Raw genomic sequence first — 8,167 nt, 5'->3', positions numbered from 1 at the left:
CACACACACACACACACCATCCAGCACACACACACACACATCATCCAGCACACACACACACATCATCCAGCACACACACACACATCATCCAGCACACACACACACACACATCATCCAGCACACACACACACATCATCCAGCACACACACATATCATCCAGCACACACACACACACATCATCCAGCACACACACACACACATCATCCAGCACACACACATCATACAGCACACACACACACACACATCATCCAGCAAACACACACACACACATATCATCCAGCACACACACACATCATCCAGCACACACACATCATCCAGCACACACACATCATCCAGCACACACACACACACATCATCCAGCACACACACACACACATCATCCAGCACACACACACACACACACATCATCCAGCACACACACACACACACATCATCCAGCGCACACAGACACACATCATCCAGCGCACACAGACACACATCATCCAGCGCACACAGACACACATCATCCAGCGCACACACACTTCATCCAGCACACACACACACTACATTCATTATACACACTCTGCACTCACTACAAACCCACTATATTCATTTTACACACTCTGCACTCACTACAAACACACTACATTCACTATACACACTTTGCACTCACTACACACTACATTCATTATACACACTGCACTCACTACACACACTGCATTCATTATACACATACTGCACTCACTACAAACACACTACATTTATTATACACACTGCACTCACTACAAACACTTCATTATACACACTCTGCTCTCACCACAAACACACTACATTTACTATACACAATCTGCACTCACTACAAACACACTGCATTCATTATACACACACTGCACTCACAACAAACACACTACATTCATTATACACACACTGCACTCACAACAAACACACTGCATTCATTATACACACACTGCACTCACAACAAACACACTACATTCATTATACACACACTGCACTCACAACAAACACACTACATTCATTATACACACACTGCACTCACAACAAACACACTACATTCACTATACACACTACATTCATTATACACACTACATTCATTATACACACTGCACTCACTACACACACTACATTCATTATACACATTCTGCACTCACTACAAACACACTACATTTATTATACACACTGCACTCACTACAAACACGTCATTATACACACTCTGCTCTCACCACAAACACACTACATTTTTTTACTATACACAATCTGCACTCACTACAAACACACTGCATTCATTATACACACACTGCACTCACAACAAACACACTACATTCATTATACACACACTGCACTCACAAAAAACACACTACATTCATTATACACACACTGCACTCACTACAAACATACTACATTCATTATACACACTCTGCACTCACTACAAACACACTACATTCATTATACACACTCTGCACTCACTACAAACACACTACATTCACTATACACACTTTGCACTCACTACACACTACATTCATTATACACACTGCACTCACTACACACACTACATTCATTATACACATTCTGCACTCACTACACACTACATTTATTATACACACTGCACTCACTACAAACACGTCATTTTACACACTCTGCTCTCACCACAAACACACTACATTTACTATCACAATCTGCACTCACTACAAACACACTGCATTCATTATACACACACTGCACTCACAACAAACACACTACATTCATTATACACACACTGCACTCACACCAAACACACTGCACTCACAACAAACACACTACATTCATTATACACACTCTGCACTCACTACAAACACACTACATTCACTATACACACTTTGCACTCACTACACACTACATTCATTATACGCACTGCACTCACTACACACACTACATTCATTATACACACTCTGCACTCACTACAAACACACTAAATTTATTATACACACTGCACTCAATACATTCATTATACACACTGCACTTACTACAAACACACTACATTCATTATCCATACTCTGCATTCACTACAAACACACTACATTCATTATACACACCCTGCACTGCACTATATGCATAGGAGTGTAATTTAATTTACCCCCCCTTAAAAAAAAAAAAATGACACTTCTATGCATATAGTGCAGTCCAGGAATCTTGGGTGAGTTCCCACACTTTTTTCCCCAGGACTTGACCCCTGGTTTAAAGCTTTCTTTAGGGATGACTGAGCCTTATCAAGGGAACTAAATAGATTGACATATTTATTAATGTCTTTAATAAAGGATTCTCCGAATAGGAGACCTTCGGCAGCTAGACCAGGTTCGGAAGTAGCTAGATTTGACAGTTGAGGGTCAATTTTCATTAAAATAGATCTGCGGCGTTCGCTGGTCAGCGCTGCATTAGCATTCCCTAAAAGACATTTAATACGTTGGGTCCAGCCTCTCAAAGTATCAATGCTGGGACGATTCCCAGAAGCTGCCGCATATTCCAAAGTTTCAAACATTTTAGTCACAGGACCAGAAATGTCCATTAATTTATCTTGACAAGATTTCAGTGATCTGTCAAGGCCTTTATTTGGGTTCTTCCCTGATTTTGATAAAAATTGTACAATAGTAGGATCTAGATCAGGTGTCTGTGCGACTTTCTTTGATAAGGTCGGTCTAGGGCATTCAGCCCTTAGTTTATTTCTAGTCGCTTGGTCAAGGGGTTTCCTTAACCAGTGTTCAAGATATTTGGCTACATGAGCCATAGGGACCCATTCGGCTGACCTTGGGTGTTTAATATGGTCTGGGTCAAATAATGGTTTACCATTAAAATCAAAAATAATGTTTTCATCGTCAGATTTAGAAATAAGCTCAGGTTTCTCTGAGATATATGAATAAATTGAAGCAGAATCAGAGTCAGATTTTTCATCCTCTGAGATTGAAGATGATTCACTATCTGAGGAGATTTTATAGGAATCAGGTTTGTTCCTGTGAATGGCCTTCCGAGCCCGTTTAACTTCCTCACGAGCAGAGGGTTTTTTGAGTGATTGATTACACTCTTCAGTTTTGCGTGAAGTACGCATTGTATTCTTGTCTTGGTCCTTCCCTCTCTTAATTTGCTTGGAGCCATTAGGGGATTCTGCAGGACCGTCAAAGCAATGTTTGCGTTTCTGGGTGGCCTTCCCAGACCTCCTAAAACCTTGAGCTAGGTTTCGTTCAGACTGCACAGATGACCAGAATTGGTCTGAAGGAGTATTAATTAAATGAGTCTTCTCACTGGGACATTGCAGTATAAATAGCAGAGGAAACTGACTTTTGAACGGATAAATCCACCATATTATGTAAAGAATCCTCAGTGAGGATTTCACAGTCATGAGAAACACCAGGTTTTGGTGATTCAATTTGTCTGATCTCCTTAGAGTTCATAATTTCTAAATTGCAACAAATAGTAATTGTATCTACTATTCGTAGAATAGTTAAATAATAAATAAATGTTGCCAATAATGAGGGGAAATACTGACAGGAATTCAAATAGTTCAAATTATAATAATAATTACCATTATAGAGTAACAAGTTGTGAGGAAAACGCTGTCCTGAGGTAAAGTGGGCGGGAAAGTTAGCTGAGGACCAACTAACTGGTATTCCCGCCCATAAAACATCATCAATGTATAAGGGACTAACTGACAGAAAACGCGCGTGCAGCGGTTCGTGTAAAAAACTGCCGAAATGACCGAACAGTGAATTGACCGTTCATATATAAAAAACCCGCGAACGCGAGAATAAAGTACATACGAAAGTAAATGTGTGTAATTCGTGTGAAAACTAACGAACACGATTCATAGAAAATAGTGACCTAACAGTTTAAAGACAAAAACTACCGAACGCGATTTATTACCAGACAGAATTCATGAAAGACAGTGTACCAAATATAAAAATATATGTTTTAAAAAACTATAAGAAACATAGAATTACTTCAGAAAAACATATACTCCAATGAATACATACATATGTCAAACATATAATCAAATTAGAAGGTATGTTTAGAAAACAGTAGCATAAGTGAATATATATGATACTTATCTCTACTGGAGCAGCAAAGAAAGAGGGAGAATATTGGGGATCATTCACTATATGGACTATGCTGGATGCTGATTGGCTACCAACGTTCCATTTCAATTACTCTGTTGTTTTACCTTTTTATTCACTAAACTTTATTGAAAAAATGTCTTTGCTGCTGATTATGTCAGGAATTTTGTACCAAAAGCGGTACCATTTTTTTGCATTTGAATTACCCGCCCAGTTCCGCCCCCATGTCAGGCATGTCAATCAAATTTTAATTAATCAAATCACATAATTACGTTAAAAGATTATTTAAATATACATGTAGAATTTTAATATATATGCATTTATAGGTATTTAAATTCTACGTGTATACTAATGTAATCTTTTATGTAATTATATGTATTTATCTATATATATATATTTGCGGTTATTTGTATTTTATATATATATAGATATATATAGAATGTCATTCTAAGTGTATTTTGTTACCGATATATATATTAATAACAAAATACAGTTAGAATGAAATTACATATGCATATATAATTTATATTAAATTTTGTTTCAATATTTTATTTATTTATTTTATTATTTTATTTATTTATTATTTTAATTATACGTATTTATATATAATATATATATGTACATCTATTATATATATAATATATATTATATATATGTAACGTCATTCTAAGTGTATTTTAATATTAATATATATACTTATATTAATATTAAAATACACTTTGTATGACGTTACATATATATAATATGTATATATATTATTATATAATATATATATATACATATTATATATATATATAAAAATATATTTAATTTATTTTTACACTTGTCTTTTATTTATTTTTTTATACTTCCCACCAGCAGGGGGACTGTCTGATATTTCAAACAGTCCCCCTGCTGGCAGATCCACAGCCAGCTATAGAGGGCCATGTGATCGCTCTTTGAGAGCGATCACATGGCCCCCGGGGGCCTGATTTGCCGTGGGAGGGCTGCCTGGGCTGTGAGGCAGTCCTCCCGAAGCGGATCGCGGCGGAGGTAAGTACATCTTATCTACCCCGAGCGTGACTCGGGGTTACCGCTTCTGGCAGCGAAAATTAACCCCGAGTCACGCTCGGGAATACCGCCAGGGAGGTTAAGTAAAGAAAGTTAATGCATAATACGAGCCTCCTGTCTTGTTATAAAATCCAAATTTATGGTCTTGTAAATATGCAAACAACTCTTGACACAATTCAAACATTCTAACAAGGACTTTACCTCGTGATAGCCAACGGACTTCTGAATGCAAAAGCAGAGCAGAGTGGTGACTACCCATATCTTCACATATTATTTTAAATAGTCGTGACTGTAATGGTCGACTTTTTATAAAATTAATAATCTGGACCGATTCGTCTAGCACAGTTTTAAGTGAGATTGAAATATTTTGAGCTACCAGTGCATGTCTGTGAAGACCACAGTGAGAACTGGTGCTGTTTTTTGCTACATTTCTTATTTGTGTCACAGCGCTTGCCACTTTCCCAACCATTGCTTTGGCACCATCACTGCACACATCTACACATTTGTCCCAATTTATACTGTGTGTGTTCATGAACTTCTGGATACAGTTAAAGATGTTCTCACCAGTGGTATGAGTTTTCAAAGTTTCACACAGAAGCAAGTGTTCTTCAATCTGTTTGTCAAAATTATATCTAACAAAAACCAACAACATCTGTGGACTTGTCTAATTGCAGTGAGTACCCATCACATTGATGCAGTCGAGAAATTAAATCAGTATGGATGTCATCAGCAAGATCATGAATACGGCGCAAAACTGTGTTGTTGGAAAGTGGCACAGCTTCAATTTTTTTACACAACTTTTCACTTAAAATACATGACACTATTCCCCAATTGTGTGTGCTTCTCCTGCAAGCGCTATGCGGTAACTCACTCTGTAAGAAGACTCTGTGGCTTTTTCATTAGCATTTTAAAAATTTTCGCTCATAAATTGTTTACTCTTCTGATACTCCTTTAGCTTTGGCTTAAAAAAGTCAATATCTTTATCTTTGTACTCTGCGTGGTTTTGCTCTAAATGACAACGTAATTTAGCAGGTGCTAAAGAACTGTTTGGCAATATTTTATTGCAACGTATGCATTGTGCTTCAGGACAATCTTCATTTCTGGCACTTGTGAATCCAAATGACAAGTAGCTATCAGCATATTTTCTTTTCTTTGTTTGAGAAGAAGATTGGCCAGCTTTGTGTGCTTTTTTTTTCTTTGACTTGTCACTTGTCTCTGCTAATTGAGGAACAGTAGATACAACTATTTCGGGCATGTTTTCTGGATTTTTAGTTGTATCTTCTTTCTCAGTTTCTATAAGTGCCGAACAAGTAGAAGTCGTAATAATTTTTCTCTGAAGAGCTCCCTGCTTTAACCAACTTTCCAAATTCATGGTTGTTTATTGGTAAATACAAAACAAAACACTTTAAAAAATACACATCTCACAACCTGACTGAAAAGGATGCTGATTTTGATAACACTCTTAGAAAGAACTGAACTTAAGCAAGATTTTTGAGTTAAACTTGGAGAAAAAAGATTTGAAAACTTTGAAAAAATACACATCTCACAACCTGACTGAAAGGGATGCTGATTTTGATAACGCTCTTAGAAAGAACTGAACTAAAGCAGGATTTTGAGTTAGACTTGGAGAAAAAAGATTTGAACACTTTGACAAATACAGTTAACAGTTTTTTGCCCCTCACAGAGTATTTTAATGTCCCTAACAGAAAATGTCAATGCCCTTAGCAGAGAATTTCAATGCCCCTCAAACAGTCTTTCAATACCCCTGACAGAGTCTGTCAATGCCCCTCAAAGAGTATTTCAATGCCCCTGACAGAGAATTTAAATGCCACTGACAATCTTTCAATGCCCCTCAAACAGTCTTTCAATGCCCCTCAACGAGTATTTCAATGCCCCTGACAGAGCCTTTCAATGTCCCTACCTAACAGAGCTTTCTGTATCCCTACCTAACAGAGCTTTCTATGTCCCTTCCTAACAGAGATTTCTATGTCCCTACCTAACAGCGCTTTCTATGACAATAACAGAGCTTTAACTATGAGCTCCACTCTCTATCACTCCTCTACCATGAGTGATAGAAAATGGCTGACTGCAGGGCTGGCTGACTGATGGGCGGGCTGGCTGACGGCCGGGCTCTCTCACAGACAACCTAAGTCTAAGTGGCTGGGTGATGGCAAGGCGGGAGGCAGGGTGGGCTCTGACAGCAGGGCGTGCTGACGGCAAGTCGGGCTGATGGGAGGGCGGGCTTACGATCGCGCTCTTATGAGATCGCGGTTGCGTGATTTCTGCTGTTTCCGACCTTCCGGGAACAGCAGGTAGTGGCTGCTATGTTTGATGTGGCAAAATGCTGCGGAATCCCAATTTTGTTCTCTATGGTTCCGCGGAACACCTATTGTGAAAAGCAGGGTTAGATTATAGGCGACTCCCAAAGATGACTTTTTAAGTCATGTCAGTTGCGACTTTTGCAGTATGCTCTTACTATCAAAAAAATATATTTTTTTAAATGTTGCTAATATATATATATATATATATATATATATATATATATATATATATATATATATATATATATATATATAATCCTGGTGTTCCGATATCATTATATGGGAACAGTTTTTTAAATCCCATAACCCTTTATGTTCACTACCTGCAAAAGGGGCAAACAACATATTGCCCAGGCTCTCCATTTTGCAGTAAGGTTTAACCCCGTATGGACACATGACATGTGTGACATATCATGATTCCCTTTTATTCCAGAAGTTTGGTCCTTAAGGGGTTAATTAAGTGGAATGTAAGGTCATTGAGCAGGGCTTTTAACACCCTCTGTTCCTGTGCGTCCAGCTCGTCTTGGGGCAAATACATATCTGCTAGTCCCCTATTGTACAGTGCTACTGAATTTGTTGGCGCTTTATAAATAATATTAAAATATATTTATGCATGTTCAGTGTGTAGACTTTATATGGTTTTATACAGGTATTTTTAAAAAACCGTTAATATTTGAGATTTTAATGTCATTAGGAACCACTATCCTTTTTCTTTTA

The sequence above is a fragment of the Pelobates fuscus genome, chromosome 5 (assembly GCF_036172605.1).
Source record: "Pelobates fuscus isolate aPelFus1 chromosome 5, aPelFus1.pri, whole genome shotgun sequence".
Lineage (NCBI taxonomy): Eukaryota > Metazoa > Chordata > Amphibia > Anura > Pelobatidae > Pelobates > Pelobates fuscus.
Note: the sequence above shows the minus strand (reverse complement) of the source record.